The sequence below is a fragment of the Mobula birostris genome, chromosome 6, assembly GCF_030028105.1.
Source record: "Mobula birostris isolate sMobBir1 chromosome 6, sMobBir1.hap1, whole genome shotgun sequence".
Lineage (NCBI taxonomy): Eukaryota > Metazoa > Chordata > Chondrichthyes > Myliobatiformes > Myliobatidae > Mobula > Mobula birostris.
In genome coordinates, this window is record NC_092375.1 from 71,453,456 (window position 1) to 71,476,644 (window position 23,189).

Sequence of the window (23,189 nt, forward strand, 5' to 3'; positions counted from 1 at the left end):
GGTCGGTTATGGTAAAAGTTACTCTGCGTTGTTTCATACCACCCTACAACTCTATAATTGAAGCAACCGCCTATAGTCAGAGTAAGAGATTCTAACAGGAGAAAGGTTGTAGAAAGGCCTAACAATGCAGAACCAGTCTCTGTGGTTTCCAAGCACCGTAAGGATGGCCTTGGTGGATGCAGAATGTATGAAAGGTGTCCTACATTTTCAAAGGATCAGAGAGTGTTGCCAACACAATGAGAAGGCACCAAGAGTAGATAATCATGGGACTGAATGCCAAGGTTCAAGCCCCAAAGTCTGGAATGCAATATAATTTTTATTGAAAAACACATTTTCCACACATTGTTCTTTGCTGAGGCTCTGGTTGAAGAATTGTTCCTGAACAACATGGAAAATATGGACTCCTTCCTGGAGAACTTCTCCTCCTCTTCCTCTCTCTTCTGGCAGCTGTACTTGCCCTGCAGCTCCTTTCCTCACTTCCCGATTCATCCATGGAAAGTAGCTAGTCCAGGGACAGCTGGGTTTGCCTACAATCCTCGAAATCTGCACCAGTCACACTCCCCTCTTCAGACTTCTGCCATTAGAAACGCAACGGAAAGTCTGAAACATTTATAGATTTGTAGCTGCTGATAGAAGAACGTGACTAACAATTAGCTCAATAGTAGTTGTTTATTGGTTTACAAAGCAATGAGACTGGTTATTCCTGATGTTGAACTTATGCACAGCTCTGTGAGGTCAGGTATAAAAGCTGCTCCAATGTGCTGGTGTGTGGTAAAATCAGCTTTCCCCACTGATAGACATCAGCATCTAATACTGTGTAAATTCCCATTGATTGTTTAGAGTCTGTTACATGTTCAGCTCAACGGATTCCATAAATGTATGGTGCAGTGGGCAAACATTTGAATCCTCCTTGGGTCAAGGAAAAGAACAAACTCTAAAAACATCCCCATTTGTAACAAATGTAACAATCACCTGCCTATCACCTCTCCCGGGTCCCCTTCTCTTTCCCTTTCTCCTATGGTCCACTTTCCTCTCCTATCAGATTCCTTCTTTTCCAGGCCTATATCTTCCCCACCCACCTGGCTTCACCTACCACCTTCTAGCTATCCTCCCTCCCCTCTCGCCACCTTTTTATTCTGGCATCTTCCCCCTTCCTTTCCAGTCCTGATGAAGGGTTTCTGCTTGAAACGTTGACTGTTTAGTCATTTCCATAGATGCTGCCTGACCTGCTGAGTTCCTCCAACATTTTGTTTGTGTTGCTTTGAATTTCCAGCATCTGCAGACTTTCTTGTGTTTATGAATCCCTATTTCATGCCAGAAGTCTATAAAAATCTCACAACAGAATAAAAAAAGATATTTAGGCAGAATTCTGTGTCAGTTTGGAACAGCTTGGTGACCCATCGCTCAGAATTTAAGCTTTAATCACTTTGACAGGAATGCAGGAGGCAAAAGAGCCCTAAGCATTGGGAGTGGGAATCATTACTTAATATATCAAATGAGCCAAGTGCTGGTACTCTGGACTAAGACTAGACTGGTTCCAGCTGGAAACTTACCAGATATCACTGCAGGGAGAGAAACAGCTCTGAAGCTGACGGCAACAGCTGTTGGGAATCTGTCCCCCTTCAGCCCTTGATATTTACAAGTATTTTTTCTTCCTCTGGTTGCTGCCGATTTTCAAAGTTGAAACCTTTACTGTCCCGTAGCCTGGAGAATCAGCGATACTCCCAATCTTCAGCAACATTCCTGGATGGTGGACTTTTCCCTTCCAGCTTTTAAAGGTAATCGACAAAAAACAAGTGTAATTTTAAGGCTTGATATATATCTTGTGTTGTTTATGAAATAAGTCATTTAGACTAATCATGGCTGCACCACGCCTTGTGCCAATTCATCCTGGTTTAAAAGGACTGCTCTTTTCAAATCTGTCAAACTATTGAGATTTTATTGCTCTGTTTGAACAAGAAATACTTACATAAGTACTCTTCAGTTTAATGGTTTTTCTCACTTGCTGCTTTAGAAGCAGAATCAGAATCAGAATCAGGTTTAATATCATGGGCGTATGTTGTGAAGTAAGTTGTTTTACAGCAGCAGTACCTTGCAATATATATATTAAAAACTATAAATTAATAAGGAATATATATATATATATATATAATTAAATAAGTATTGCAAAAGGAGAACAAAGAAAATCAATTGAGGTGGTGTACATGGGTTCATTGTCCATTCAGAAATCTGATGGCAGTGGGGAAGAAGCTGTTCCTAAAACACTGGGTATTTGTCTTCAGGCTTCTGTACCTCCTCCTTGATGGTAGCAATGGGAAGAGTGTATGTCTTGGGCGATGGCGGTTGCTAATGACTGATGCTGCCTTTTTAAGGCACCACCTTTCAAAGATGTCCTCAGTGCTGGGGAGGCTGGTACCCATGATGGAGCTGGAAGAGTTTGCAGCTTTCTGCAGCTGTTTCAGATCCTGTGCTGTGGCCCTTCCAAACCAGACAGTGACACATCCAGCAAGAATGTTGGGTCCAGGATCAATCTTCAGAGATATTGAAACCAAAGAACTTGAAACTGCTCTCTTTTCTCTGCTGATCCCTCAAAGAGTACTGTTGTGTGTTCCCTCGACTTTCCCCTCCTGAAGTCCATAACAAATTGCTTGGTCCTACCGACATTTGGTGCGAGGTTGTTGTTTTGGCACCACTCAACCGGTTGATCTACCTTACCTCTGTACTTCTCCTCATCGGCATCTGAAGCTCTGCCAACAATAGGTGCATCATCAACAAATTTATTGATGGCATTGGAGCTGTGCACAGCCACACAGTCATGGGTGTAGAGAGAAAAGAGCAGTGGGGTAAGCACGTCTCCTTGAGAAGCACAAGTGTTGATTATCAGTGAGGAGGAGATGTTATTGCCTGCGTATATTATAAAGGATCTGGAAATATATTTCTTTTATAACAAAGGCTGAGAGATTTTTATTTTACCTTTTATAACAAAGAGCCTGTTGAGGAAGTCTAATCCCCAAAATATTCTATGTTCAAACCTCCATCATGCTGTAAATTCCATAAAGGACCTCTCTTTTATGGAGAAAGTCAGTTACTTTCTTTCTCTTACTTACAGAGCAACTGAAGGTCGGTTATGTTACATGGTGATAAATTTAAGCAGTGATAACCATATAACATATAACCATATAACAACTGCAGCACAGAAACAGGCCATCTCGGCCCTTATAGTCCATGCCGAACTCTTACTCTCACCTAGTCCCACTGACCTGCACTCAGCCCATAACCCTCCATTCCTTTCCTGTCCATATAACTATCCATTTTAACTTTAAATGACAACATCGAACCTACCTCGACCACTTCTGCTGGAAGCTCGTTTCACACAGCCACCACTCTCTGAGTAAAGAAGTTTCCCCTCATGTTACCCCTAAACTTTTGTCCTTTAACTCTCAACTCATGTCCTCTTGTTTGAATCTTCCCCACTCTTAATGGAAAAAGCCTATCCACGTCAACTCTATCTATCCCCCTCATAATTTTAAATACCTCTATTAAGTTCCCCCTCAACCTTCTACATTCCAAAGAATAAAAACCCAACTTGTTCAACCTCCCTCTGTAACTTGGGAGATGAAAACCAGGTAACATTCTAGTAAATCTTCTCTGTACTCTCTCAATTTTGTTGACATCTTTCCTATAATTTGGTGACCAGAACTGTACAGAATGCTCCAAATTTGGCCATACCAGTACCTTGACAATTTCAACATTACATCCCAACTCCTATACTCAATGCCATGATTTATAAAGGCCAGCATACCAAAAGCTTTCTTCACCACCCTATCCACATGAGATTCCACCTTCAGGGAACTATGCACCATTATTCCTAGATCCCTCTGTTCTACGGCATTCTTCAATGCCCTACCATTTACTTCCCTAATATAAACTGGGATCTTCTTAGTGCAAGGGGTTTAGATGGGGCAGAATTGGCTAAGTGTATCCAGGAAGGTTTGTTAAATCAATATGTGGACAGTCCAATGAGAGCAGGGGCCATACTGGACCTGGTGTTGGGTAATGAATCTGACCAGGTGACTGATCTTTCAGTGGGTGAACAGTTAGAGAACAGTGACCACAACTCCTTAACTTTCAGGATAGCTATCGATAAGTTTTAAATCAGAGTAGGGAAATTACAAGGACATTAGGTAGGAACTAACAGGAGTTAATTGGGAACACCTTTTTCCAGAGACCACCACTCTCTGGGTCAAAAAGTTTTTCCTCAACTCCATTCTAAATGGCTTACCCCTTATTCTTAAACTGTGGCCTCTGGTCCTGGACTCACCCATCAGCGGGAACATGCTTCCTGCCTCCAGCGTGTCCAATCCCTTAATAATCTTATATGTTTCAATAAGATCCCCTCTCAGCCTTCTAAATTCCAGAGTATACAAGCCCAGTCGCTCCAATCTTTCAACATATGACAGTCCCGTCATCCTGGGAATTAACCTTGTGAACCTACGCTGCACTCCCTCAATAGCAAGAATGTCCTTCCTCAAATTTGGAGACCAAAACTGCACAGAGTACTCCAGGTGTGGCCTCACCAGGGCCCTGTACAACTGCAGAAGGACCTCTTTGCTCTTATACTCAATTCCCCTTGTTATGAAGGCCAGCATGCCATTAGCTTTCTTCACTGCTGCTGTACTTGCATGCTTGCTTTCAGTGACTGATCTACAAGAACACCTAGATCTCATTGTACTTCCCCTTTCCCTAACTTGACTCCATTTAGATAATAATCTGCCTTCCTATTCTTACCACCAAAGTGGATAACCTCACACTTATCCACATTAAAATGCATCTGCCCATTCACCCAGCCTGTCCAAGTCACCCTGCATTCTCATAACATCCTCCTCACATTTCACACTGCCACCCAGCTTTTTGTCATTGGCAAATTTGCTAATGTTACTTTTAATTCCCTCATCTAAATCATTAATACACATTGTAAACAGCTGCAGTCCCAGTACTGAACCCTGTGGTACCCCACTGGTCACCGCCTGCCATTCTGAAAGGGACCCGTTAATCGCTACTCTTTGTTTACTGTCAGCCAGCCAATTTTCAATCCATATCAGTACTCTGCCCCCAATACCATGTGCCCTAATTTTGCCCACTAATCTCCTATATGGGACTTTATCAAAGGCTTTCTGAAAGTCCAGGTACACTACATCCACTGGCTCTCCCTTGTCCATTTTCATGGTTGCATCCTCAAAAAATTCCAGAAGATTAGTCAAGCACGATTTCCCCTTCATAAATCCATGCTGACTCGGACCAATCCTGTTACTGCTATCCAGTTGTGTTGAAATTTCATCTTTTATAATTGACTCCAGCATCTTTCCCACCACCAACATCAGGCTAACCGGTCTATAATTCCCTGTTTTCTCTCTTCCTCCCTTCTTGAAGAGAGGGTCAACATTAGCCACCCTCCAATCCACAGGAACTGATCCTGAATCTATGGAACATTGGAAAATGATTACCAATGCGTCCACGATTTCTAAAGGCACCTCCTTAAGTACCCTGGGATGCAGACCATCAGGTCCCGGGGACTTATCAGCCTTCAGACCCAACAGTCTATCCAACACCATTTCCTGCCTAATATAAATTTCCTTCAGTTCATCCATTACCCTAGGTCCTTTGGCCACTATTATATCTGGGAGATTGTTTGTGTCTTCCCTAGTGAAGACAGATCCAAAGTACCTGTTCAACTCGTCTGCCATTTCCTTGTTCCCCATAATAAATTCACCCGTTTCTGTCTTCAAGGGCTCAATTTTGGTCTTAACAATTTATTTTCTTTTCACATACCTAAAGAAGCTTTTGCTATCCTCCCTTATATTCTTGGCTAGTTTACCTTTGTACCTCATTTTTTCTCCGCGTATTGCCTTTTTAGTTACCTTCTGTTTCTCTTTAAAAGTTTCCCAATCCTCCAGCTTCCCACTCGTCTTTGCTATGTTATACTTTTTCTCTTTTATTTTTATACTGTCCATTAATCCCCTTGTCAGCCACGGCCTCCCCTTACTCCCCTTAGGATCTTTCTTCCTCTTTGGAATGAACTGATCCCGCACCTTCCGCATTATTCCCAGAAACACTTGCTACTGCTGTTCCACTGTCATCCCTGCTAGGATATTGTTCCATTGAACTTTGGCCAGCTCCTCCCTCATAGCACCATAGTTCCCTTCATTCAACTGCAATACTGACATTTCCAAGTTTCCCTTCTCCCTCTCAAATTGTAGATTAAAACTTATCATATTATGGTTACTACCTCCTAATGGCACCTTTACCTCGAGGGCCCTGATCAAATCCGGTTCATTGCACCTGGGGATGGAAAGATAAGAGAATCTTGGATGTCCAGAGAGGTGATGAAAAAGGAAGCGTCTGTAAAGCTTCAGAAGTTAAGTTAGGATCAAATGAAGCACACATGATAAAGAAGACAGAAAAGAACTAAAGAAGGGAACTTGAAAAGCCAGGAGGGGCATGAAAAGTCCTTGGCAAGTAGGATTAGGATGAATCCTAAGGCATTTTATACATGCATCAAGAGCAAGAGGATAATAAGGGAGATGGTGGGACCAGGCAAGGATAAAGAGGGAAAAATTTGCCTGGATGTGGAGAATGTGAGTGAGGTACTTAATGAGTACTTTCCTTCAGTATTTTCTGAGGAAAAGGATATTGAGGGCCAGGAGATCAGTGCTGAGGGTATAGATATGTTAGGGTATTTAAAGGTCAAGGAGGAGGAAGTGTTGGGCTTCCTAATGAGTATTAAATTGGATAAGTCCCCAGGGCCTGATGGGATTTACCCCAAGTTATTGAAGGAGACAACAGACGAGATTGCTGGGCTCTTGACCAGTACCTTTGTGTCCTCTCTGGCCACAGGCAAGGTCCTGGAGGATTGGTGAGTGACTAATATTGTACCTCTATTTAAGAAGGGAACAAAGGAAAATTATGGGAACTAGACCAGTGAGCCTCACATCAGTTGTAGGGATATTGCTGAAGAAAATTCTCAGGGACAGGATATATGAGCATTTGGAAAACCATGGCCTAATCAGGAAGAGCCATAATGGCTTTCTGAGGGGCAGGTCATGCCTTACCAACCTGATTGAGTTTTTTGACAAAGTAAAGATGGGGTAGGGCAGTGGATGTTGTCTACATGGATTTTAGTGAGACTTCTAACAAAGTCCATTGTGGGAGGCTAATCCAGAAGATTAAGCAACACTCCAGAAGATTAAGATGCATGGGGTCTGTGACGAATTGGCTGTTTGGATTCAGAATAGGTTTGCGCACAGAAGGTAGGGGATAATGGTTGGAAGGACTTATTCAAGCTGAAGGTCTGTAATTAGTGGTGTTCAGCAGGGATCAGTGCTGGGACCTCTGCTGTTTGTGATGTATATAAATGATCTGGATGAAAACGTAGATGGGTGGGTTAGTAAGTGTGCAGATCATACCAAGATTGCATACTGTAGAAGACTGGCAAGGAATACAGTGCAATATAGATCAGTTGCAGAGCAGAGAAAAGACAGGTGGAGTTTAACCGAGATAAATGTGAGGTGTTGCAGCTTGGTAGGGCAAATACAAGGAGACAGTACACTGTTAATGTCATGGTCCGGATTAGGGTCCCTTTAAATTTACTTTGTTTATGTTACGATCCGGACTGTTGACTCCCTGTTTCCTTTTGGTTCCCTGTTTTCCCGTGTCCCTCGGCTTTGGTGATTGGAGGCAATTACTCTCGCCTGATCCGGTAGTTTATAGTCTCCGGCTTTCAGCCGTTCGGTGCGGGAGCGTCTGCAAAGTCACCAAAGGTACGGCGTGCCAATGTCATCTGACCAGAGCAAGCCTAGTCTCCACCCGAAGCGAGTGCCGGTAATTCGCCTCTCCTCACCGGAGCAACCCTGTCAAGTTACCTCGCCAAAGCGAGCCTGCAAAGTTTCCTCACCGAGGTGGGTCCGTTAGTTAACCCGCCGGAGGGAATCAAGAACTGCTGTCTACTGTTCCCGGGCCGAGTCCAGAGCTCGCCATTACCCGGAGGCTCCAAGTGAAGTCCTGGCTCCAGTGGCATTCAAGTACCAAGTCGAGTCCTGGTCCTGGCGGCATTCACGTACCAAATCGAGTCCTGGCCCTGGCAGCATCCAAGTTCCGAGTCAAGCCCTGGCCCTGGCGGCATCCAAGTACCGAGCCAAGTCATGGCCCTGGCGGCTTCCAAGTTCCGAGTCGAGTCCCGGCCCTGGCGGCTTCCAAGTTCCTAGTCGAGTCCTCGCCCTGGCAGCTTCCAAGTTCCGAGTCGAGTTCTGGCCCAGGCGGCTTCCAAGTTCCGAGTCAAGTCCTGGCCCTGGCGGTCTGTGATTCCTGTCCTATCCCCCCTGTCTGTATCCTTTCTCTGCCCCTCTCATTTCTAACCCTCGTCTGCAGCCCTCACCTGCACTTCGGTCTAGTTCGATCGCCGGACCTAGATAGGTACTGTCTGGTGTGCTTTTGTGTTTGTCTTGTCTGACCCTCACCTCCGTGGGGTAAGTCAGGCTGTCTTGCCGTCGCCCCACGGGGGGTCATGTTTTGTCTTGTCTTGTCCTCGCCTCCGTGGGGTAAGTCAGGCCGTCTTGCCATTGCCCCGCGGGGGGTCATGTCTTGTCTGGTCCTTGCCTCCGTGGGGTAAGTCTGGCTGTCTTGTCGTTTTCCCATGGGGGGGTCATGTCTTGTCTTGTCTTGTCCTCGTCTCTGTGGGGTAAGTCAGGCCGTATTGCCGTTGCCTCATGGGGGGTCATGTCTTGTCTTGTCCTCACCTCTGTGGGGTAAGTCAGGCCGTCTTGCCGTTGCCCTGCGGAGGGTCATGAGTCCTGACCCTATGTCCTGTACCCAAAGAGGGGTCCCGACTCTGGGTTCTGTGTATGTGTCCATGGTTCCATGTACCTGCTCTCCCGAGACTGAGGCTCTGTGTTCCCATGTTCCTCCTCTCCCTAGCCCATGTCATGTCCTTGCCTGGTTCTAGGGTCCGAGCCCGAGGCAAGACCCAGGTACTGGGTCCTTGCCTAATCTCTCGCTCGGAGTCCATATCCTAGCCTCTTCATGTCTCCTCTAGTTCTGGGAGCCGATTCCGAGTCCTAGCCCAGACCCTTGGTCCCAGCCTAGTCGTAGTCCTCAGTCCTTGTCCAGTTCGCTATTCCTGCTTCTGCTTTGCTCTCCTGATATCAAACAATAAACTCAATTTAATTAACCTCACAAGATGTGTCTTGCATTTGGATCCACCCTTGCTCCCAATGCCCCCACCATTGTGACAGTTAAGGACAAAATGCTTACCAGTGTTGTTGTGTAGAGAGAACCTGGTGTCCAAGTTCATAGCTTTCTTGAAGGTGGCTGCACAGGCCAATAAAGTGGTTAAGAAGGCTTATGGAATGGTTGATTTTATAAGTCGAGGCATTGGGTTCCAAAGTCAAGAGGTTATGTTGCAACTTCATAAAACTCTGGTTATTGCATACAGCTCGAGTCACTATAGAAAGGATGTTGAGGCCTTGGAGAGGGTGCAGAAGAAGTTTACCAGGATGCTGCCTGGTTTAGAAGGCATGTGCTATCATGAAATTCTAGATAAAGTTGGGTTATTTTCTCTGGAGCACCAGAGACTAATGGGAGATCCGATAGAGGGTTATAAGATTATGAGAGGCATAGAGTAGACAGAGGGTATCTGTTTCCCAGGGTTGAAATGTTTAATATCAGAGGGCATGATGAACAGGTTAAGTTGTTCAGAGCAAACATCAGAAAGGGGAGGAAATGTGATCTCAGTGACTTTGACCATGGAGTGATTGCTGGTGCCAGCTGAGGTGGTTTGAGTTGCTGAGGAACAACTGATCTCCTGTGATTTTCATACAAACAGTCTCTAGAGTTTACAGAGAGTGGTGCGATAAACAAAAAATACCCAGTGAGCAGCAGTTCTTGTTAATGGAAGATGTTAGAGGAGAATGGCCAGACTGGTTCAAGCTGACAGGAAGGCAACAGTAACTTAAATAACCACATGGTACAACAGTAGTGCGCAGAAGAATACCCCTGAATGTACAACATATAACCATATAACAATTACGGCACGGAAACAGGCCATCTCGGCCCTTCTAGTCCGTGCTGAACGCTTACTCTCACCTAGTCCTACCGACCTGCACTCAGCCCATAACCCTCCATTCCTTTCCTGTCCATATAGCTACCCAATTTAACTTTAAATGACAATATCGAACCTGCCTCAACCACTTCAGCTGGAAGCTTGTTCCACACAGCTACCACTCTCTGAGTAAAGAAGTTCCCCCTCATGTTACCCCTAAATTTTTGCCCTTTAACTCTCAACTCATGTCCTCCTGTTTGAATCTCCCCTAATCTCAATGGAAAAAGCCTATCCACGTCAATTCTATCTCTCCCCCTCATAATTTTAAATACCTCTATCAAGTCCCCCCTCAACCTCCTATGCTCCAAAGAATAAAGACCCAACTTGTTCAACTTTTCTCTGTAACTTAGGTGATGAAATCCAAGTAATATTCTAGAAAATCTTCTCTGTACTCTCTCAATTTTGTTGACATCTTTCCTATAATTCGGTGACCAGAACTGTACAGAATACTCCAAATTTGGCCTCACCAATGCCTTGTACAATTTCAACATTACATCCCAGCTCCTATACTCAATGCTCTGATTTATAAAGGCCAGCATACCAAAAGCTTTCTTCACCACCCTATCCACGTGAGATTCCACCTTCAGGGAACTATGCACCATTATTCCTAGATCCCTCTGTTCTACTGCATTCTTCAATGCCCTACCATTTACCATGTATGTCCTATTTTGATTAGCCCTACCAAAATGTAGCACTTCACATTTATCAGCATTAAACTCCATCTGCCATCTTTCAGCCCACTCTTCTAACTGGCCTAAATCTCTCTGCAAGCTTTGAAAACCTACTTCATTGTCCACAACTCCACCCATCTGCGTACTTACTAATCCAATTTAACACCCTATCATCCAGATCATTAATGTATATGACAAAACACATTGGACCCAGTACAGATCCCTAAGGCACACCACTAGTCACCGGCCTCCAATCTGACAAGCAGTTAACCACCACTACTCTCTGGCGTTCCCATCCAGCCACTGCTGAATCCATTTTATTACTTCAATATTAATACCTAACGATTGAAGCTTCCTAATTAACCTTCCATGTGGAACCTTGTCAAAGGCCTTACTGAAGTCCATATAGACAACATCCACCGCTTTACCTGCATCAACTTTCCTAGTAACCTCTTCAAAAACTTCAATAAGATTTGTCAAACATGACCTTCCATGCACAAATCCATGTTGACTGTTCCTAATCAGACCCTGTCTATCCAGATAATTATATATACCATCTCTAAGAATACCTTCCATCAATTTACCCACCACTGACGTCAAACCCACAGGTCGATAATTGCTAGGTTTATTCTTAGAACCCTTTTTAAACAATGGAACAACATGAGCAATACACCAATCCTCCAGCACCATCCCCGTTTCTAATGATGTTTCAAATATTTCTGTCAGAGCCCCTGCTATTTCCACAGTAACTTCCCTCAAGGTCCAAGGGAATATCCTGTCAGGACCCGGAGACTTATCCACTTTTATATTCCTTAAAAGCGCCAGTACTTTCTCTTCTTTAATCATCATAGTTTCCATAACTTCCCTATCTGTTTCCCTTACCTTACACAATTCAATTTCCTTCTCCTTAGTGAATACCAAAGAAAAGAAATTGTTCAAAATCTCCCCATCTCTTTTGGCTCCACACATAGCTGCCCACTCTGATTCTCTAAGGGACCAATTTTATCCCTCACTATCCTTTTGCTATTAATATAACTGTAGAAACCCTTTGGATTTATTTTCACTTTACTTGCCAAAGCAACCTTGTATCTTCTTTTAGCTTTTCTAATTTCTTTCTTAAGATTCTTTTTACATTCTTTATATTCCTCGAGCACCTTGTTTACTCCTTGCTGCCTATATTTATTGTAGATATCTCTCTTTTTCCGAACCAAGTTTCCAATATCCCTTGAAAACCCTGGCTGTCTCAAACTTTTAACCTTTCCTTTCAACCTAACAGGAACATAAAAATTCTGAACTCTCAAAATTTCACCTTTAGATGACCTTCATTTCTCTATTACATCCTTCCCATAAAACAAATTGTCCCAATCCACTCCTTCTAAATCCTTTCGCATCTCCTGAAAGTTAGCCTTTCTCCAATCAAAAATCTCAACCCTGGGTCCAGACCTATCCTTCTCCATAATTATATTGAAACTAATGGCATTGTGATCACTGGACCCGAAATGCTCCCCAACACAAACCTCCATCACCTGATCTATCTCATTCCCTAACAGGAGATCCAACACTGCCCCGTCTCTAGTTGGTACCTCTATGTATTGCTGCAAAAAACTATCCTGCACACATTTTACAAACTCCAAACCATCCAGCCCTTTTACTGTATGGGCTTCCCAGCCTATGTGTGGAAAATTAAACTCTCCCACACTCACAGCCTTGTGCTTATTACAAATGTCTGCTATCTCCTTACAAATTTGCTCCTCCAATTCTCGCTCCCCATTTGGTGACCTATAATACACCCCTATAAGTGTTACTACACCTTTCTCATTCCTCAATTCTACCCAAATAGCCTCCCTAGATGACCCCTCTAATCTATCCCGCCAGAGCACTGCTGTAATATTTTCTCTGACAAGCAATGCAACACCTCCCCCTCTTGTCCCTCCGATTCTATCACACCTAAATCCAGGAATATTTAGTTGCCAATCACACCCCTCCTGTAACCATGTTTCACTAATAGCTACCACATCATACTTCCAGGTATCAATCCATGCTTTAAGCTCATCCACCTTTCTTACAATGCTCCTAGCATTAAAATAAATGCACTTAAGAAATTTTCCACCTCTTACTCTCTGTTTATCACTAACGTTGCAAACAACTTTACTATTTTCTTTTTCTTCCTTCTCCCTACATCTGTTCCTACACTCTGTTTCCCCTCCCCCCTTGTATCTACAAACGCTTGTAGTTTAAATCCACTGGAGCCTCTCTAGCAAACCTACCTGCAAGAATATTTGTCCCCTTCCAGTTCAGATGTAAACCGTCCTGCCGGAACAGGTCCCACCTTCCCTGGAAAACTGCCCAATTATCTATAAATCTGAAGCCCTCCCTCCTGCACCATGTCTTCAGCCATGTATTGATCTGCGCTACCTTACTATTTCTAAACCTGTCTGCACGTGGCACTGGTAGCCATCCTGAGATTGCTATCCTGGAGGTCCTGTCCTTTAACTTGGCGCCTAACTCCCTAAACTCGCCTTTCAGGACCTCCTCACTCTTCCTGTTGAAGCTTAAAGTGGATCAGCTGCAGCAGCAGAAGATCACACTGGGTTCCACTCCTGTACTTAATAAAGTGGCTGTTGAGAGTAGATTTGCAAACCAATTCACCAGCCTTAACTGCTTGGGAAATACAAGCAGATCATTGTTAGAAGGGCATTATAATTTGCATTTTCACAGACAGGATTCTCTTCTTACTAAAGCTTGGATTTCCAGTATCTGCAGAATTTCTGTTGTTTGTGGTTAAAATTAAGAAGTTAGATCCCTAGTTATCAAATGGAAAAGAAAAAGTGAGGAAATAGAAGAAGCATTGATTACATGAAACCAGTTTTAAATTTTATTAGTTTTCAGATTGTTGGACAAATCAAATTCTGGTAGAGATAAGTAGCTCTGGGACAAGATGATATCAGTGCAATTTCTCTCATAATGATCTTCTGGGTTCACTTAACAGTCTTATTCTTCACTAATATAGTACTTGTGTCATATAAATGGGGTATTCTGCCTAACTGATCACTTTCGGCTTTTCTACTTCAACTGGAGTTTAGTGCTAATCTTTGTCATCCTCTCTTGTTCAAATGATTATCCGCTTGCCTTTAAGGCTTCCCTGAGTCACCACCAGACTTCTCCCAGTGTGCACAGTGTATAGCAGATGAACACACGTGCAGCAGAACAGCACGCTACTTTCCCAGTTCCTTGTGTATAATGACCAAGGTCTAGTCCACTGCAGTGGATTCTGTGGAATTTGCTTTAATTTTTATTTACAATTTTCATTGGCCCTTCTTCAAATTTTATGTGTTTACAGTGATGGCTTATCTTTGCTGGACAGAGTCACTGCTGGGTAACCCAGGTTCAATTCCTGCTGCTGTCTGTAAGGAGTTAGTATATTCTTCCCATGACTGCGTAGGTTTCCTCTGGGTGCTCTGGTTTCCTCCCACATTCTAAAGATGTATGTTAGTAAACTATCAAACTCATTTTGAACAGGGTACAACCTCTATTCCCAGTATAGGCTGTGAGTCTGACAATTTGATATTAATCATTACTAATGAATCCTTCTATACCTATAATGCCCCTTCTCAGAGTATGTTCAACATTAGGTCAATGCATTCGTTAACTCTACTTTGATGATCCACAAATTACCAGATCTTATATAGTGTATTTAACAAAACAGGGCCTAATGGGTGATGCATAGAACACAGAACAGTACAGTAGAGGAACAAGCCATTTGGCCCACAATATTGTGCTGAACCAGCTCAAAATGAAATCATAAACACCCAAACACAAATCCCTCCTACCTACACAATATCCTTATCCCTCCATTTTCCTTACATCCATGTGCCTATCCAAACATCTCTTAGAAGCCGCTAATCTATTTGCCTCTATCATCACACCAGGCTGTATGTTCCAGGCATCAACCACTCTCTGAGTAAAACACTTCTACCGCTTCTTCTCCATCTTGTTTTATGGCGGTTGGCACCCAGCTTAATGTTGCATTACCACCACTTTCTGCTCCGGAGTGTGCAATAGACTTACATTCTAAATCCCTTCATCCAATCACACACCCACACATACCCTAACCTACACTTTATCCTCCATCTTTGGCCATCCTATTACCTTATTCCTGCTTATCTGTCATATCCATACCCCTTAAGAAAGCTAAAAATACCCTGACCTGTGCTCTCTCACCCCTGCCCAGCAACCCTTTTAATGTGAATTCCTGCACCCTCCAATTCCCTTAGATTAATTCTCATCATCTCTCTCTGTATCCCATACTTCCTGCAACTCAGAACTACATGTTCTACTGACTCCTCTTCCTGACATTACTCACACAATCCTCCCTGGTGTTTCCCTATCATTTTCAATGTTTTGTTTAATGCACAGTGCCCCAGCCTTAACCTAGTCCACACAGTTTCCTCTCTTCTGTATCCACTACCTACACAAACCAATCTTCCGTCCATGGACTCACTTTACACCGCACGCTGTCGGAGCTGTGCTGCCAGGATAATCAAGGACACGACCCACCCAGCCAACACACTTTTTGTCCCTCTTCCCTCCGGGAGAAGGCTCAGGAGCTTGAAGACTCATACGGCCAGATTTGGGGACAGCTTCTTTCCAACTGTGATAAGACTGCTGAACGGATCCTGACCCGGATCTGAGCTGTACCCTCCAAATATCCGGACTTGCCTCTCGGTATTTTTTGCACTACCTTACTTTCCCTTTTCTATTTTCTGTTTATGATTTATAATTTAAATTTTTAATATTTACTATTGATCTGTACTCCGGGGAGCGCAAAGCGCAGAATCAAATATCGCTGTGATGATTGTATGCTCTAGTATCAATTGTTTGGCGACAATAAAGTATAAAGTATAAAGTACCCTAGTACCTGCAACACTTTTTTGTATTTGATATAAATGCCTCCCTTTTCCCTCCCTGTCCCCTAAGTAAAACGCTTACCCCTCACATCCCTTTGAAAGCTTTTGTGCATTGAGTAGCTGCCACATGATTGGCTGATTAGATATTTGCATCAGCGTGTAGGTGTTCAGGTGTATCTAATGAAAAGTCCACTGAATGTCAATGTGGAGTAAGGCTACCCGAAAAATGGATTAATCTCAGTCAAATCTATGTAAACTAGTGGGATCTCAATTCTAGTCAACTCACACAGCTTTATAGGACAGTAAGCATTATTGTGATAATTGAAATTCCAACAAATTCTTGAAAATATTACCAATAATGTTGTTGGCTATTCTCACAACTTGTGATGGTCCTTTATTTCCAATGTAACCTGTTCTTTACTGTATTATGAACAATATTTTGTCTGCTGCTTCCTTTTGTACTTGTGTTGCCATTTGAAGGTGTGTGAGGAGCATTTGACACCTGTGTAACAGAGCTCATCATAAGAGCTGATGGCTTCGCAGGTCATGAGTGCAATTAATTTTCATTCTGAGGAAGAACATTCGATCAGGTGATTGACCAAATGCAGCAAAAAAAACAGCTTAGCTTTCACAAGGTAAGTACAGTAAATAATTCCAACACTGGAGGTAGATTTTTTTAAATCTCAGACACATTTCAAAGTATTTTATGATAAATTTCATAAATACAGAACACTTATAATAACCAGGCCTCAAATAGGATCATAGTTCTGATTCGAGTCTTAATAATATAGACATTTTAACTTAGCATGGAACCATTGAAGTGGAATAACATTTCTTTTTGCAGCATAAACGAAATATTATACACTATTGTGCCTTCTTTGTTAAAGATTTTATGTCTATTAACTGCATCTGTCTTGCACAAATTTTGGATATGCTATCAATCCTGTAGTTGCTCAGTACGTCACAAACTTTATTCAATCAAGTTGTTCTTAATCCCATCATTAAGATTTGCTTTGAATTTTACGCTCTCTATCCTACTTGTTACTCCTTTGGTCATTCATTGTATCTCTATTTCTTCTCCCAGTGTCGGAAAACAAACGGAAACATTTGAAATGGAAATGCTCGTCATATCACAGTTAAAGTGAAGTAGGTATTTTGTGACAATTAAATGTTCTATTTAAGATGCAATTAATAATGTGGAGTTATTACGCTACCATTTTAAAACATCCTGTCCTTAAAAGTCTCACTGACTTAAGCAGAAAGTGTGGCACAATGTAAAATTAAACAGGATGTTAAATAACTCTTCCCTTAGGAGTGAGGTGATTTGAAGCATCTTCTTTCTTAAATATTATTGATTTTCAAAGTATTGTGGCATAACCTGCGCCAAGGGAAACATCCAAATTCTATTTAACCAGAGGCTGGCTTGTAATTGAACTCATTAGTGTGGGGAGCAGCCCAACAAAGAGAGAACTGGATCCATAAACCTTGTGTGGTTGAAGCATGTAGTGGAAACAACCTGTTACCATCCCATTAAGAGCTTCTAGTTGAACTGAATGTGGGCTTGCTTACACTGAATGAGAAGGCCTAATTTGAGGTAGGAGTCCTCAAACACTGTAAGCCTTTAATCAGCAGCTTTGAGCCGCAGGATCCAACCAAGCAAACCTGTAATGTGCCACCTGCTTTCCATCCCAGAAGCAAGCACACAAAGGTCCCAATTTGATGTGGAATCAAGGGTTAATGTTGTATTAAATTTAGATGGACTAATTAAAGGCAACAGTAGCCATTGAAAGGCTGTTCCTTTGGAGTTTAAATAAACAAACAATTACAGAAGCAACTCAGTTGGATTTCCGTCGACTTGGCTACAATTTGTTGAGCAACCTTGGGTTGACATAGAAACAGAATGTGGAAATAGTCAGCACATCAGACAACATCTGTTGAAAGAGAAATAGAATAAATATTTCATGTCTTTCATCAGATGAAATAGCCTCAACCAGAAATGTTTTTATACTTTTCAAGTAGTGGAGGACAGGCTCTACAATTTCAGAAACAGAATCAGGTTTAATATCACTGGCATATGTTGTGAAATTTGATAAATTAGCATCAATAGTGCAATGCAATACATGATAATACAGTGATAAATAGTAAATCAATTACAGTAAGTATATACTGTATATGCATATCAAGTCAAATCAAATTCAACTAAAAATATTAGATAGTTCAATTAAAAATAGTGCAAAAACAGAAATAATATATATTTTTTATAAAGTGAGGTACTATTCGTGGGTTCAATGACCATTTAGGAATTGGATGGCAGAGGGGAAGAAACCCTGAATCGCTGAGTGTGTGCCTTTAGGCTTCTGTACCTCCTTCCTGATGATAACAGTGAGAAGAAGGCATGTCCTGGGTGATGGGGGTCCTTAATGATGAGTGCCACCTTTCTGAGACACCACTACAGAGGATAGTACCCAAGATGGAGCTGACTGATCTTACAACTCTCTGTACAATCTTTCAGTCCTGTGCAGTAGCCGCTCTCCCATACCAGATAGTGATACAGACTGTCAGAATGCTCTCCTAGCTACATCTTTAGAAGTTGTCAAGTGTCTTAGATGACAAGCCAAAACTAATGAAATACAGCTGCTATTTTGCCTTCTTTATAGCTGCATTGATAGATCCTCAGAGATCTTGACACCCAGGAACTTGAAATTGCTCACTCCTCCACTTCTGATCCCTCCACGAGGATTGTTTCGTGTTCCCTCATCCTACCCTTTATTCCCACAATCAGCTCTTTCATCTTACTGATGCTGAGTCATTTCAAGAATTAGGGAGCTGAGCGCATCAGTGCAAAACAGGAAGCAGAAACAGTTTCGAGAATCTTTAGCTATAGGTGCCAAGTGAATGATCCATCTTGGTCCCCAGCGTGGTAGATGTCAGTCCGAAAAATCCCAAATATTTTGGAAGAGATGTAGCAATATTGGATTTTGGCTACACCCTGATATTGTTTTAATGATTGATGATAGGTATCTTTTCATTTGGTTATTTAGGGGAGAGCAGGAATGTGTAAACCTCTTTGTGTTATCAGTTTGAGTCACTCCGTGTGATCTCAAGAAATGACTAAAGGCGTTGGATACACAATGTCCAGCATCATTTGCAACTCCTCTGGCTTGGAAATGCTGGAAAGTTTGTGAACCCTGCAGAATTTTCTTTATTTCTGCATAACTATGACCTAAAATGTGATCAGATCTTCACGCAAGTGTCAAAACTAGATAAAGAGAGCCCAATTAAATAAATAACACAAAAACATTATACTTGTGAATTTACTTATTAAGAAAATTGATCCCATATTACATGTATTTGTTGGAAAAAGTATGACAACCTTTGCTTTCAGTAACTGGTGTGACCCCCTTGTACAGCAATAACTTCAATCAAACGTTTCCAGTAACTGTTGATCAGTCCTGCACATCAGCTTGGAGGCACTTTAGACTATTCCTCCTTACAAAATTGCTTCAACTCTGGGATTGGTGGGTTTCCTTGCATGAACTACTTGCTTCAGGTCCTTCCACAACATTTCTATAGGATTAAGGTCAAGACTTTGACTCGGCCATTCCAAAACACAAATTTTCTTCTTTTTAAACCATTCAGTTGTTGATTTACTCTTGTGTTTCAGATCATTGTCTTGTTGCATTATTCAGCTTCTATTAAGCTTCAGGTGATGGACTGCTACCCTGACATTCTCCTGTAAAATGTCTTGAAACAATTTTGAAGTCATTTATCCCCCAATGATTACAAGCTATCCAGGCCCTGAAGCAGCAAAGCAGCCCCAGACCATGATGCTCCTTCCACCATGCTTCACAGTTCGGACGAGGTTTTGGTGTTGGTCTGCAGTGCCCTTTTTCCTCCAAATATTGCAATGTATATTTCTGCCAAAAGGTTCAACTTTTGTCTTATCTGTCCACAGAACATTGTCCCAGGAGCATTGTAGAACATCCAGGTGGTCTTTTGCAAACTTGAGATGTGCAGCAATGTTTTTATTTTAGAGAGCAGTCGTTTCCTCTGTGGTGTCCTTCCATGAACACCATTCCTGTTCAGTGTTTTTCTTATAGTGGACACATAAACAGAGACTTTATCAAGTTCTAGAGATTTCTGCAGGTCTTTTGCTATTACCCTTGGGTTCTTTTTCACCCCCTTTAGCATTGCACATTGTGCTCTTGGTGTGATCTTTGCAGGACGCCCACTCCTAGGGAGAGTAGCAACAGTACTGTGTTTCCTCCATTTGTAGACAATTTCTCTTACTGTGGACTGATGAACACTCAGGTCTTTAGAAATATTTTTGTAGCCTTTTCCAGCTTCATGCATTTCTAAAACTCTTCTTCCAAGGTCCTCTGAAAGTTGTTTAGATCGAGGCATGGTGCACATAAACAGATTTTCCTGAGAAGAGCAGGCTCTGTCGGTAACCTGACTTTGTGTGTGTTTTTTATAGGGCAGGGCACCTCTACAATCCACACCTCCAACCTCATCTCATCGATTGGAACACCTGACTCCAAACAGCTTTTGCAGAAGGCATTAACCCAGAGGTTCAGAGGTTCATATAGTTTTTCCAACAAATACGTGTAATATTGGAGCATTTTTCTCAAAAGGCAAATGAACAAGTATGAAGTTTTTGTGTTATTTATTTAATTGGTTCTCTTTATCTTGTTTTAGAACTTGTGTGAAGAACTAATCACATATTTATGCAGAAAGAGAGAAAATTCTACAGGGTTCACAAACTTTGTAGCACCACTCTAGATGATCATTCCTTCACCGCTGCTGGGTCAAAATTTCCCTCCCTAAAAGCATTATGGGCATACTGACACCTCAGCGTCAGCAGCAGTTCAAGAAGGCAGCTGACCATCACTTTCTCAAGGACGTTTAGGGATTGGCAATTAAATGCTGACTCAGCCAGCAAAGCCCACATCCCTTAATGAATGCATGCTGTATATAAAGTAATAATGACCTGAAACATAAACTGCTTTATTCACTCCTCAGATGCTTCATGATAGCTGAACTTTTTCTATTGTATGGCAGATTTCCATCAACTGCAGATTTGCTTTCAATTAACATTCTTTCTACACATGCAAATTTATTACAAGAGCACGATCGGTGTAATCTGAGAATTCTCAGTGGGTTCAATGATCTGTTCTGGGTCTGACGAGAGTCACAAGGCTAAAAGGGGATTGACTACCTTTGGTGTAAGGACTTGTAAGTGTCAGTGATCTTATACATCTGGCTGGCGGTGTCGTCCGGTTAAAGCAAATAATTCTTATTTCTTATTGCTGACACGGGCCTGATTTGCTATTTTACCACAGGATTATCATTAATTTAGAGCACTTGTCCAAAAGTGGATGATGTCACCCCTTCCCAGGGATGGGGGGAGTTTCTAAGGGGGCAGTGGGAGGCACTCAGTAGGAAAGGGGGACAGCTGAGGGATTATAGGCTTAATTTACAAAATGAAATACTTGTGGAACCCTCTCACCAGGGCTTGTATTCAAACTCAGCTTGTCAGCCATCTCTGCTAACAGCAGCGAGATGGCCTCCTATCATAAACAATAGATGTCTAGGGTTGATATGATTTGGGGTTCATCCAAACAGGAATGTGGTGATGTTCTGATTAAAGAAATCTGAATTTGAGCAAGTGCTGTATAAATACTGCCGATACATAATTAATCATTCAGCTAGAACAGATTGTCCAGCACATAAAATTATAAAGAAAGTAAATTTACTAATTGCAGCTAATCAAACACTCATTAAAAGAAAGAAAAAGAAACTAAATAAGGTCCATTACAGTTAGATCAGTCTAAATGTGCACATGACCATTGTAACTCGTCTCTTCCAAAGCTGGGTATAACCGTTACTCACGGCGATGAACCTATGGAAAGCCCCCCGCCACAGTCCAAGCTTCCCTTGAAGACCATCTCAAACAAACTGGCTCTCTCTCAGGAGGACTGGCCCTCATCCTTGGGGCCACTCATTTGCACAAAGCATTTCTTGCAATGGGTACTCTCCTTCCATGGCATTCTGCAGCATCTTCCCTTCTCTCCCACTCTGTAGCTCCCTTCAAAAGACCCCTAACCAGACTACTGCCCGTCACAAAACTCCCTTTGTCCTGCCTCTCTGGAACCTTCTCCAGATCTCACCATCCTGACTGGCTGACACAACATTCCTAAACTGAACAGCAGGGCTTCTTATCTTTAGCCAAAACATTCTACCAGCAGGACATACCGCTTTCGCAGAAAACTGCTAACATAAAATACCTAGGGCATAGTAATAGAAATCTTAACCAGGCCATTACAGTTATTGTAAGTATTTGATCCTCAGTGCCTCATAATTGATTACAATGATGACATAATCACCTGATCTCTTGTTAACCCACCGTTTACTTAGACTTTGCTCGAAGAGTGTTATAGTTGTTGAGGCATTTGAAAGCTCTTGTTTGTGCAACAGAAAGGGCATCATCATTGACAAGACACCACCGTGGGGTCATTACTTTTTTGAAAAAAGCTGCACCTAACGTATTTACCATCCACTGTTTAATGCACAGACAACATCTTGCCACAAAAGTCCTAAGTGAGTGGTTGCACAAATCATTAATTACTGTCATCACAAAATCAAGTCCTTTGCTTTCAATTCTCAACTATTTCAAAAGCTTTGCACTGTGAATGATGAACAGTTTGAATGTTTACTGTTACACACAGAAGTCAGATCGCTCTCAAACTATGATAAAAGTCTTTGAAGACCCAAATGCTTCACTTGGTAATCAACTCAACAATATTAGGCATGCCACTGCTTAGTTGTCAGAATTATTCTCAAAGTTTAATGAAATAAATCTTTAATTACAATAAAATTATGTGAATCTTATCAAAGTCTAATCAGTCGTCTCCACATTTCTATTTAAGTGCAACATTAGCCGTCACAACACTTTCCAATTTCCGAGCCTGAGTTGAAAGAGAAATAAGCTTTAGTTGGACGCCAATTAAAGAAATATTTTATGGGTTATTTTATAATACATATATGTGTTTGTTTTCAGTAGTGTGAAAGAGAAAAGATTTGTTTTGTTTGTCACATGTGCATTGAAACATTTAGTGAAATGTATAGTTTGCATGAATTAAAATCAGTGAAGATTGTGTTTGGCAGCTCAGAAGTGCGGTCACACCTCTGGTGCCGGTCTAGCATGCCCACAACTCACTAACCCTAACCGTACATTTTCCGAATGTGCGAGGAGGCTGGACCCCCTGAGGAAACTCATGTGGTCACAGGGAGAGCGTACAAACTCCTTAGGGACAGCAGCAAGAATCAAACCCTGATCTTACAGCAGGTGCTGTAAAGCATTGCACTAACCACTACATAACTGTGATAATATCCTTTGTTACTGTACCTGGAGGAGTTATATCATGGGACAGTCAAGGGATGAACAGATTCCTGGGA

The 23,189-nt window shown here is 42.1% G+C and overlaps 1 protein-coding gene across 3 annotated transcripts in view; it reads left to right on the forward strand.

Annotated features, from left to right (window-relative positions):
* The first annotated feature begins 1,633 nt into the window (after positions 1-1,633).
* LOC140199104 (galactosylgalactosylxylosylprotein 3-beta-glucuronosyltransferase 1-like) overlaps positions 1,634-23,189 on the forward strand; it is a 69,534-nt gene continuing 47,978 nt past the window's right edge. Inside the window, exons 1-3 of one of the 3 annotated variants that reach the window (XM_072260624.1) lie at positions 1,634-1,778; positions 16,816-16,877; positions 20,209-20,377. The gene's annotated coding sequence lies outside the window, so the exon portion shown is untranslated. The remainder of the gene's footprint in view (positions 1,779-16,815; positions 16,878-20,208; positions 20,378-23,189) is intronic. The other 2 variants (XM_072260626.1, XM_072260625.1) reach the window with 2 other exon arrangements.